Source organism: Bos javanicus, chromosome 20, assembly GCF_032452875.1.
Source record: "Bos javanicus breed banteng chromosome 20, ARS-OSU_banteng_1.0, whole genome shotgun sequence".
Lineage (NCBI taxonomy): Eukaryota > Metazoa > Chordata > Mammalia > Artiodactyla > Bovidae > Bos > Bos javanicus.
Window position 1 is genome coordinate 62,190,404 of NC_083887.1, and position 12,772 is coordinate 62,203,175.

General features: G+C 42.8%; 1 long non-coding RNA gene across 5 annotated transcripts in view; it reads right to left on the reverse strand.

Moving 5' to 3' along the window:
- The window catches only part of LOC133233751 (uncharacterized), a 33,964-nt gene that overhangs the window by 10,798 nt on the left and 10,394 nt on the right, over positions 1-12,772 (reverse strand). For 2 of the 5 annotated variants that reach the window (XR_009731828.1, XR_009731831.1), the window contains exon 4: positions 6,419-8,828. The exons of 2 other annotated variants lie outside the window; for them this stretch is intronic. This is a non-coding gene — a long non-coding RNA (uncharacterized LOC133233751). Of the gene's footprint in view, positions 1-949; positions 1,303-6,418; positions 8,829-12,772 lie in introns of those variants that run through there. One more of the 5 variants, XR_009731830.1, reaches the window with a different exon arrangement.

The following is a 12,772-nucleotide window of genomic DNA, read 5'->3' on the forward strand; positions in this document are numbered from 1 at the left end:
GGATAATCACCGTCCAAGTAGAGGACGCATAACTGGTGAATTCTCCTGTTGTTTTTCAAGTCGTGTGACAGTTGAGTCAATGGGGTGACCATGGGAAGACCTGAAATTACCTGATACTTTCCCTTTGCCATTCTAATAATGAATTTCTACCAAATCAACCAGAAGAGGAGTACTATTTATGTATTTATTTCAGTTAATGATATAACAGAAAAACATCCTGCTGTCCATGAAAATCCTATGTGTTTGGGGGATACAGATGAAAGACAAAGCACATGATGGAACTTACTAAACCTAAAGCTGAAACTCCAGTACTTTGGCCACCTCATGCCAAGAGTTGACTCATTGGAAAAGACTCTGATGCTGGGAGGGATTGGGGGCAGGAGGAGAAGGGGACTACAGAGGATGAGATGGCTGGATGGCATCATCCACTCGATGGATGTGAGTTTGAGTGAACTCCAGGAGATGGTGACGGACAGGGAGGCCTGGCGTGCTGTGATTCGTGGGGTCACAAAGAATCAGACACGACTGAGCGACTGAAGTGAACTGAGACTGAAGACAGAGGAAGAAGGTTGATGGAGCTCCTTTGAGTCTGAGCACCTGGAAACAGGAGTCAGGCCATTATCACAAGATCAAGGAAGTTTGATGGAATCTTTCTGTTAGGGGGACCACTGACCCAAACTGCCCACCGTGGCCAGGCACAGTAGTAACCACTTACATTAGTTATCTTATGACAGGATGTCCTGGTAAGGAACATGGAGCTAACAAGCTACCACCAACTAGAAGAATTTGGGAAAGATCAAGAGTAGAGAGGAGATTTCAGTCTGTATGTCCTACCAACCTCCAGAATCCTTCTCACAGGAATCCATTTGACTGAGTGATGCATGTGCCACCAGGAAGGACCCTGAGTCAGACTGATTGGTCAGAGACAACCCAGAAACTAAACAATTACCGTAAAGCCTGAGACTGTGAACCATGTGGCAGACCAGTCCTCCTGGGTTCCCCAACCCTACTACTCTCCACTTTGGTGTTCCTCCTCAGTGATGTCTCTTGCTTTGTCAGCATGTGTTATCTCCTCGGAAAATTCATTTTTGAGCACTAGATAAGAGCTGACTTCCACAGTGGCTCCGACAGTAAAGAATTTGCCTGCAAGCTCTTGCTCCTTGGAAGGAAAGCCATGACAAACCTAGACGACATACTAAAAACCAGAAACATCATTTTGTTGGCAAAGGTCCATATCAGTTCAGTTCAGTTTCCCAGTTGTATTCCATTTTTTGCCACCCAATGGACTGCAGCATGCTGGGCTTCCCTGGAGTCTGCTCAAACTCATGCCCATCGAGTCGGTGATGCCACCCAACCATCTCATCCTCTATCATCCCCTTCTCCTCCTGCCCTCAGTCTTTCCCAGGATCAGGATCTTTTCCAAAGAGTCAGTTCTTCACACCAGATGGTCAAATGATGGAGCTTCAGCTTCAGCATCAGTGCTTCCAATGAATATTCAGGACTGATTTTCTTTAGGATGGACTAGTTGGATCTCCTTGCTGTCCAAGGGACTCTCAAGAGTCTTCTCCAACACCACAGTTCAAAAGCATCAATTCTTCGGCACTCAGCTTTATGGTCCAACTCTCACATCCATACATGACTAGTGGAAAAACCATAGCTTTCACTAGACGAACCTTTATAGGCAAAGTAATGTCTCTGTTTTTTAATATACTGTCTAGGTTGGTCATAGCTTTTCTTCCAAGGAGCAAGTCTTTTAATTTCATGACTGTAGTCACCATCTGCAGTGATTTTGGAGCCCAAGAAAATAAAGCCTGTCACTGTTTCCATTGTTTGCCCATCTATTTGCCATGAAGTGATGGGACCAGATGGTATGATCTTTGTTTTTTGAATGTTGAGTTTTAAGCCAACTTTTTCACTCTCCTCTTTCACTTTCATCAAGAGGCTTTTTAGTTCTTCTTCACATCCTGCCATAAGGGTTGTGTTATCTGAATATCTGAGGTTATTGGTATTTCTCCCAGAAATCTTGATTCCAACTTGTGCTTCATCCAGCCTGGCATTTCACGTGATGTACTCTGCATATAAGTTAAATAAGAAGGGTAACAATATACAGCCTTGATGCACTCCTTTCCCAATTTGGAACCAGTCTGTTGTTCCATGTCCAGTTCTAACTGTTGCTTCTTAACCTGTATGCAGATTTCTCAGGAGGCAGGTAAGATGGCCTGATATTCCCACCCCTTGAAGAATTTTCCACAGTTTATTGTGATCCACACTGTCAAAGGCTTTGGCATAGTCAATATAGCAGAAGTAGATGTTTTTCTGGAACCCTCTTGCTTTTTTAATGATCCAATGGTTGTTGCCAATTTGATCTCTGGTTCCTCTGCCATTTCTAAATCCAGCTTGAACATCTAGAAGTTCATGGTTCATGTACTATTGAAGCCTGGCTTGGAGAATTTTCAGCATTACTTTGCTGGTGTGTGAGATGAGTGCAATTGTGTGGTCATTTGAACATCCTTTGGCATTGTCTTTCTTTGGGATTGAAATGAAAACTGACCTTTTCCAGCCACTTCTGAGTTTTCCAAATTGCTGGCATATTGAGTACAGCACTTTCACAGCATCATATTTTAGGATTTGAAATAGCTCTACTGGAATTCCATCACCTCCTCTAGCTTTGCTGGTAATGATGCTTCCTAAGGCCCTTGACGTCCATGTATTCAAAGCTATGGTATTTTCAGTAGTCACGTACAGATGTGAGAGTTGGTCCATAAGGAAGACTGAGCACAGAAGAATTGATGCTTTTGAATCACAGTGCTGGAGAAGATTCTTGAGAGTCCCTTGGACTGCAAGGAGATCAGACCAGTAAATGCTGGTCTGGAAAGGAAAATCAACCCTGAATACTCATGAGAAGAACTGCTGCTGAAGCTGAAGCTCCAGTACTCTCCACCTGATACAAAGAGCCAACTCAGTGGAAAAGATCCTGGTTCTTGAAAAGATTGAAGGCAGAAGGAGAAGGGGGAAACAGAGAATGAGATGGTTGGAAGGCATTACCAACTCAATGGGCATGAGTTTGAGCAAACTCAGGGAGATGATAGTGAAGGACAGGGAAGCCTGACATGCTGCAGTCCAAGGGTTTGCAAAGAGTTAGACGCAACTTAGTAACTAAACAACAACAGATAAGAGCCACTCTCGGACCGTGGAAGGGGTCCTCCTTCTTGCAAAATTTTCACTCATCATTCATCTACATAACCAGGAAAATATTCCAAACAATGAACTAAAGGCTTCCAGTGCTCACTCTTCCATTTCCTCATTTAGACTACACTTTGGAAATCCCAAACATTCAAACTCAGAGTGCCAAGAGGCAGGGGGATTTTTCCTTTAAAAGAGGGTAATAGTGGGTAAAAGTTAGCAGCCTCAGGGGCAGCATCAACCTTACCCTCTTGTGCCTATACATTGTTGCTTTTATTCAGTTGCTCAGTCATGTCTGACTCTTTGCCTTTACATGGGAACCTGTAATGAGACTCATTCACAACCTCCTGGGATAATATGGGGAGTTGTTTGTAGTCACGGAGCACTAATACACATAATCAATCAATGTCTTCTCCTCAACTGTGATCAAAAACTGAAGAGATTTAACTTTTAAAAGGGAGACTGATGTGATGTTCATAAATCAGTGAGCTAAACATTAGCCCTCGTGTCATAAAATCAGTTAATGATCCTTTCTGTGGTGAATACAGTTCTTAATCAGTAACGCCCACATTACTGTATATGATGCCTCCCTTAAAATGTCTCAGCCAATGCATCTCAACATGCAGCATTCACTTTCTTAACAATCACGTGAAAAAATAAGGGTATATCAGGAATTCAAAAACTGCTTTGGAATTTCAACTTCCTAGCAGGTCCCGAAAAATTATAGAAAAAAAAAAAGTCAAATGTTTGATGGTTCTCAAACTTTAGCATGAGTGGGAATTAACTGGAAGGCTTGCTAAAATACAGGTTGCTGGGCCCCACCCCAGAATTTCTGACTGAGTAGCTCTAGGGTTGAGAGCTTCCATTTTTGCGAGGTCTCAGGCGACGCAGGTGCTGCTGGTCCAGGGACCACACTTTGAGAACTGTCGACTGAAAAGAATTGCACAAGCTAAAAATTAGAAGATGAGCATTCTGCATCTCTGAATGTTTGGAGACCTCCCTTCTCTTCCTTAAGCTCCCTTATTTCCTTTCCATTTATCTACTAGTCAAAACCCCACTCACTGTGCTGATGGTGGAGACATTAACTGAAGTGGTGATTGGGGATGATACAGATAAGAGGTTGAACAGGAAGGATGTGAAGGCAGAGCTCTGGGAACCTGGGCTAATGAAGGGTGAGACTGAGGGGCTGGGACAGAACCCAAGAAACTTCATGGAGCTGGGGACATGGATTTCCAAGGGAAAGAAACTCCTGTTGCACAGAGTTAAATTCCCTGATTTTGGCGGTGTCCGAGTGCTTGTAAGCGAGATACTAGAATTCAATAGTACAAAAGAGCAGGCAAGACTGTCACCTGGAGAAACCAGGGGTAAGCAAAGTGAAAAGCCCCCAAACTGACACAACTTGTTGACTTGAAAAGATCCACAACCTAAAAGCTGAGAATTGTGTTTTATTTGGCAGACACAACTGAGGACGTAGGCCTGGGAAGCAACCTCTCAGACAGCTTTGAGGGATTGTTCTCAAAGATAAGGCAGGAGCCAGGATATATAGGGAGATTTGCAAACAGAGACCAGGCAGTCGGAATATCAAAACGCTACTGTTAAACAAAGGAAACCAGACATCTCAAGTTAATGAATTTAACTTGAATTAATGAATTTCTCTGTCAGAAAACTAAGATCATGGCATCCGGTCCCATCACTTCATGGGGAAACAGTGGAAACAGTATCAGACTTTATTTTGGAAGGCTCCAAAATCACTGCAGATGGTGATTGCAGCCATGAAATTAAAAGATGCTTACTCCTTGAAAGGAAAGTTATGACCAACCTAGACAGCATATTAAAAAGCAGAGACATTACTTTGTCAACAAAGGTCTGTCTAGTCAAGGCTATGGTTTTTCCAGTGGTCATGTATTGATGTGAGAGTTGGACTATAAAGAAAGCTGAGCACTGAAGAATTGATGCTTTTGAACTGTGGTGTTGGAGAAGACTCTTGAGAGTCCCTAGGACAGCAAAGAGATCCAACCAGTCCATCCTAAAGGAGATCAGTCCTGGGTGTTCATTGGAAGAACTGATGTTGAAGCTGAAACTCCAATACTTTGGCCACCTGATGCAAAGGGCTGACTCATTTGAAAAGGCCCTGATGCTGGGAAAGATTGAGGGCAGGAGAAGAAGGGGAAAACAGAGGATGAGATGGTTGGATTGCGGCATCACCAACTCAATGGACATAAGTTTGGGTAAACTCTGGGAGTTGGTGATGGACAGGGAGGCCTGGCGTGCTGCAGTTCATGGGGTTGCAAAGAGTTGGATACGACTGAGAGACTGAACTGAACTGAGCTGAACTGTGTATCGAAAGATGCAAGAGTCTGGACTCACTGAAATCATTCCTTTGATCTGCCCTCAACTATCTGTGGCCAGAATCCTCTTCTTTCCCGCCCAGATGCCCTCAGGGTGCACAGTTGGGGGTGGCTGCAATCACAGAGGCAGCCTGCTTGGCTCCATCCTGAGTGCCCTCAGGGCTCACCACTGGGGGCAGCTGCAGTGGCTTGAAGGCTGCAACTTCCTTTGTTTACTGATGGCAGGCAACATTTTTCATGCACAGACCCATTATTCTGAAGGAGTCTGTAAACTTTCTATGAAGGCTCAAATAATAAAATTTAGGCTCTCCAGCCTGCTTCATATCTACCATATCTCAACTCCAGCACTGCAGCATGTGGCTAGTAACCATAGACAATACACAGATGAATGCACATGGCTGAGTGTCTATAAAACTTTAATTAAAACCAGAGGCAGGTTGGACTTGGTTCATGAGCTGCAGTGTGCCCATCCCTGCCCCAGAGGAGGAAGGACCCTCACCAACAGACCTACCCTGGCTCTCAGGGTCTGAGTCACATCTGAAGGGCATAAATCCCTCCACGCCCACAGTTTCTTCCTGAAGGGTCTCGCTTGACCCGAACAGAGAACCACAACCACCAGCACACCTGGATTTTATCTTTTAAAATGTGTCCCGGAGGAACTCTTTGTTCAGTACACCTGCACAAACAACACGGCATGTTAACATCTCAAAGCTTCAGGATCTGGGGAGTTGGCCGGGGTTCAGCTGGTTTAGAGAATATCAGAAGCTGACTTCTGTCACTGGTCACCTTGCACCCTTTCAGCCTCCAGTCATCCAGAATATAAGCTCTAAAAAAGCTGAGAAAAGTGAAAAGGAAAGTTGCTCAGTCGTGTCTGACTATTTGCGACCCCATGGACTATACAGTCCGTGGAATTCTCCAGGCCAGAATACTGGAGTGGGTAGCCTTTCCCTTCTCCAGGGATCTTCCCAACCCAGGGATCAAACCCAGCTCTCCCTCACTGCAGATGGATTCTTTACCAGCTGAGCCACAAGTAGCCCCCAAAAAGCTGAGAATTTATCTTCAATTTCTAGAAAAGTGCTTGGCATGGAGTAGGTCCTCAAAGGTGTCTGCTGAATTAAAGAAAGTCTATAAAATCAGGAAACCCCTTTTTAGTCTTGAGATTTCTAGGTCTGTCCTCAGAGTCTGGTAAGGGACTGTAGTTCCCTCCTCCTGCCCTTATAACCCTGGGATGGTAGCGAAACTGCTTAACTCAGATAGGACTCAAACCCAGCCAAAACCCAGACAGGGGCCTGAACCCATGGGCTGGGATTCAAATCCACCATCTTTTAATTAAAATCACACACCTGGTCTCAGGACTTAATGAAGCTCAGTTTTTGTTTTTGTTTTTTTGTTGTTGTTGTTGTTTTTGTCTCACCACAGAAGGAATTTGGTGAGAGGGAAAGTACATGGGTTTACTTAGTGAGAAAACACATTCCATAAACAGAATGTGGTCCTTAAAAGAGCAAGAGTGATCCTGGGAAAAACACAATTCACAGACAGAGTGTGGGCCATTTCAGAAGGCAGGAGGCTCTGAAATACTGCGTGGCTAGTTTTTATGGGCTGGGTGATTTCATAAGCTAATGAATGGGAGGATTAGTCCAACTATTTCAAGGGCAGGGATTTCCAGGAATTGGACCACCACCCAGTCTTTGGCCTTTTATGGTTGGCTTTGGAACTGTCAACTGGCGGGCATGTCATTAGATGCTAATATTTTATAACAGGGGTTTGTTGTTATTTTTCAGTTGCTAAGTCATGTCCAACTCTGTGACCCCATGGGCTGTAGCACGCCAGCCTACTCTGTCCTCCACTATCTCCCAGAGTTTGCTCAGATTCTTGTTCACTGAGTCAGTAATGCTATCTAACCATCTGATCTCTGCTGCCTGCTTCTCCTCCTTCCCTCCGGCTTTACCAGCATCAAGGTCTTTTCTAATGAGTCAGTTCTTCACATCAGGTCTAAAGGATTGAAACTTCAGTTTCAGCATCAGTCCCTCCAATGAATATTCAGGGTAATTTCCTTTAGGATTGACCGGTTTGATCTCCTTGTCCAAGGGATATAGGCTATTGGAAGTCAAATCTTTCACTGTCTTGGACCTAGTTGGTTCTAACCAATTTATGTCACATCTCTAACAGTAATGTCATTCTTTTAAAGGTTATGCCTTGCCCTCTTCCCTTGTGGCTCAGTAGGAAGGACAGGGCTTCCGGGGGCAGGGGGCCAGGCATGGGGGGGCGACTTGGAGCCAGTATATGTGTATCAGGACCATCCCCTGTGAGTGGGTGATAAGAACAAGGTTCCTTCCTCTTTCTCAGCTACAGTAGCTGAGGATCCTGCTGGAATCTCAAGGACCACTCAGTTCTCCAGCCATGTAAGTGACATTGGAAAAACTTGTGAAGAACACCAGGGAGGAGCCCAGGATAAAAGCAGAGCGCTGTGGGCAGCTGATGGAGAGCCTGGAACCAACACTGTGTCTCATGGGATGGGGCAGATTTTAGCACCAGAAACTCCAGCAGGGTAGTATCAAAAAGAGAGTGGCTGAGGGGAGCAAACCTTCTATTTATGTCACAGATCCACTAGAGACAATACTTTTTATTTACCTGCAACCTGCAAGCATGGAAGGAGAAAAAACTAGACCCTGAAGTCTGAGAATCTTCCAACAAGCAAGAGATTTGACATAAGATGTATAATCTATGGTGGGAGCTAAATTGATACAAAGCCAGGGAGCTTTTGCAGCTTGAGTTCCTAACAGTAGGCGTGATTTATGCACTAGCACTATTCCTCACTAGGTGTGGGTTTAGGGCTTGATGCAATTCTCTTACACGTATTTCTGACTTGGTGTTATACAAGGAATGGGGTTAAAGATTATATTCCCCAATGAGTAAGCAGCAGATAACAGGAGAACCCTGACTAGTACACTACCTATGGGAGGTCTTTTTTCCCCCCCCCATTAAGACCTTCAGCTGGTTGGAGGGTAAGCTGCTTTACTCAAAGTCTACTGATTTAAATGGTAATCTCATTCTTTACATGTCTTCAGAGAAACATTTACAGTGCTATTTGACCGAATGCCTAGGTGCTGTGGCCTAGCCAAGTAGACACAAAGATGAACATTTGCCTGGAGTTATCCTCTGATGGTGTTGTAGAGAGAGAAGCTCAGGTATTGGTCCACATTTCTTCCTGAAGTTACAGGAGCCCTCTCCTTAATTCCACGAATTCTTCCAGTATTCTACAAGATTCCAGTAAATATTCAGAGTTGGTTTCTCTTTCTGAGACGAAAAAGGAAGAAGAGAGGGGAGGGGAGGGGAGAGAAGGTGGGAAGGGGAGCAGAGGAAAGAACAATAACATCCTTAAGTGAAAAGGGAGCAGTGAATAAGCCAAATCCAGCCCAGGTGTGGCCCAGTAATTACTCTCCCATCTTGCTGGAGTGACATCACACCACGTTTTAGCTCTTCTGTGGACCCTGCAAGGATTAGCTTAAGTGTAACTTTTCTTTACCCAAACGTTCCATGGTTCTTTGTTTTTCTTTTTTTGTGTGAAGTTGCTCAATCATGTCCAACTCTTTGCAATCCTGTGGACTGTAACCTACCAGGCTCCTCTGTCCATGGAATTTTCCAGGCAAGAGTACTGGAGTGGGTTGCCATTTCCTTCTCCAGGGGAATCTTCCTGACCCAGGCATCGAACCCAGGTCTCCCGCATTGCAAGCAGACGCTTTACCGTCTGAGCCACCAGGTAGGGAGATGAACAGTTACATTGTAAATTTCCAGCACGCTACTGAAAGTTGTATATTTTCTTTTATCTTTTCTATAGTCAGTGGCAGTTTATTAATTTATGTCAGTGAAAAACTCTGAATGGTGCCCCGGGGGCCCCTCCAAACCTGAAGGATCGGCTCAGGGTATGTTCTTATCTAAATTAATAGCAATCATATTTCCCAAGCTTGGACCTTTTTTTAAACATTGAGCAACAGTTGAGCTGACTTTTCTTGCAAACATGGTAAGAGCTAGGATACTGGCTAAAATCATCATTTACAGACTTCTCTGGTCTACAAAAATCACACACAGATACTTTAGCCTACATGGAATAATTAATCAATTATTTGGCTGAGATAAAAAGATGGCTTAAAAAGAAACCAAGGTAACTTCAGCAGGGAAAATAGGCTTTAAATTTGTAGAAGAAAGTACTTTCTATTTCTAACCCCAGAACTGTGAGAGAGAAGAAAACTGCAAATGAAAGAGCTCAAAGGTTATCTTCCAGAATCAAGGCCAGGTATACACTTATTAATAGACTATTATCAGTTTTTTTGGAGAAGGCCATGGCACCCCACTCCAGTACTCTTGCCTGGAAAATCCCATGGAAGGAGGAGCCTGGTAGGCTACAGTCCATGGGGTCTCAAAGAGTCAGACACGACTGAGTGACTTCACTTTCACTCTTCACTTTCATGCACTGGAGAAGGAAATGGCAATCCACTCCAGTGTTCTTACCTAGAGAATCCTAGGGACCGGGGAGCCTTGTGGGCTGCCGTCTATGGGGTCACACAGAATCAGACATGACTGAAGCGACTTAGCAAAATTATCAAATTCAAAAATTAGCAAAATTATCAAAATCAAAAATTATCAAATTCAAAAATTAGCAAAATTATCAAATTCAAAAATTATCAAATTAGGCAAATTCAAGATTAGGGTATAAAAAATTTAGTGTATGTTCACACTGATTCCTAATAAAGAGCTGAATTCATGAACAAATTAACCTAAATCTATAAAATATGTGTGCATACTCAGTTGTGTCCAACTCTTTGTGATTCCATGGATTATAACCCACGAGGCTCCTCTTCCCATAGAGTTTTCCAGGCAATAATACTGGAGAAGTTTGCCATTTTCTACTCCAAGGGATCTTCCTGACCCAGGAGTGAACCCACACCTCTTGGGTCTCCTGTATTGGCAAGTGAATTCTTTACCACTGGGCCACCTGGGAATCCTTATAAATCCATAAAATAACCATATTTAAAACCCTTTCTGAGACACATGTACCCCAGTGTTCATCACAGTACTGTTTACAATAGCCAGGACATGGAAGCAACCTAGATGTCCATCGGCAGATGAATGGATAAGAAAGCTGTGGTACGTATACACAATGGAATATTACTCAGCTATCAAAAAGAATGCATTTAAATCAGTTCTAATGAGGCGGATGAAACTGGAGCCTATTATACAGAGTGAAGTAAGTCAGAAAGAAAAACACCAATACACATATATATGGAATTTAGAAAGATGGTAACAATGACCCTATATGTGAGACAGCAAAAGAGACATAGATGAACAGACTTTTAGACTCTGTGGGAGAAGACGTGGGTGGGATGATCTGAGAGAATAGCATTGAAACATGTATATTATCATATGTGAAATAGATCACCAGTTCAGGTTCCATGTATGACAGGGTGCTCAGGGCTGGTGCACTGGGATGACCTTGAGGGATGGGATAGGAGGGAGGTGGGAGGGGGGGTTCAGGATGGGGAACACATGTACACCCATGGCTGATTCATGTCAATCTATGGCAAAAACCACTACAATATTGTAAAGTAATTAGCCTCCAATTAAAGTAAATAAATAAAATTTTTTTAAGCCAGTAACAAAAAAATACAAAAAATAAATAAATAAATAAATAAAACCCTTTCTATTGGGGAGGTGATCTAGGTGAACATCATCAACATAAAAATGAAACTTCACTTATGTGGCCTTCCATCCCAAAACTCATAACCTCTGTTTAACAATGAAACAACAAGCAAACATAAATTGAAGGATAATTTACAAGATGATATAGTAAGCAAGAATCCTTATCTATTTTTTTCCTGGAAGCCTGAGGGAACATACAAAGAATAAATGATAGACTCTAATGCCTCCAGGATTATTGATATGTAGTGATTCACTTTCTCCTTTGGACATAGAGAATACTTCTATTTAGGTTTTCCAAAGTATATTGTTTTCATCATTTTTCAAAACATATTCATAGAAAGTATTTCTTGAAAGCAGTCAAGACATTCAGATTGCCTAATGAGAAAAAGGCACATTATGCAGTTTGGAAGAGAAAAATGTGGCCAAGAGTATCCTGTTTGAGGTTTTTGCCATTCCTTACTTAAAAGCCTGTGAAAAATGGGTTTTTCTAGTTCTGTGGAAAATGCCATTAGAATTCTGATAGGAATTGCACTGATCCAAAGATGGCTTTGGGTATTATGGACATTTTTAACAATATTGATCCTTCCAATCTATGAACAAGGGATATCTTTTCATTTGTTTGTGTTTTCTTCAATTTCTTCCATCAAAGTCTTGTGGTTTTCATATTCATTTCCTTGGTCATATTCCTAACTATTTTATTGTTTTGCTGGAATTGTGAATGGGAAGGACCTTAAGGGCATTATACTAAGTAAGATAAGTCAAACAGAGAAAGATAAATATTGTATGACATCACTTACAAGTGGAATCTAAAGGAGTTAAACTCATAAAAACAGACAGTAGAATGGTGAGGGTAGGGGGGAGTGGGGAATGGGAGAAATCTTGTTCAACGTACAAATTTGAAAAGTGAAAGTGTTAGTCACTCAGTCATGTCTGAATCTTTGTGACGCCAGGGACTGTAACCCGTCAGGCTCCTCCATCCACAGAATTCTCCTGCCTAGAATACTGGAGTGGGTAGCCATTCCATCCTCCAGGGGATATTCCCAGGGATCGAACCAGGGTCTCCTGCACTGCAGGTGGATTCTTTACCATCTGAGCCCCCAGAACTAGTAGATAAAATGTCTTGGAGATCTAACACACAGGATAGTGATTATAGTATCTGTATTCTAAACATCACAGTTCCTAGAAGACTACATTTTAATTGCTCTTACCACAAAAAAAGAGAGAGAGAGAGAAATGATAATTATATGACATTATAGAGGTGTTAGCTAACGCTAAGGTGGTAATCATCCTTTGATATATAAATGTATGAAATCAACACATCATAAGTGTTAAACTTACACAATGCTGTATGTCAATTACATCTCAATTTTTCAAGCCTGTGCAAGGCAGCCCTTTTGAAAAATCATGTCAGCGACACTATTAAAACTTGGAGACTGCTCAGACTGCCTTTTCAAAGGCAAACAGCACAGCGGGTGAGTTGTGTGAATCCAGAAACAGCTGTCATGAGTGGGGAAGCCCATCTCTGAAGGCCATCCTCACACTTC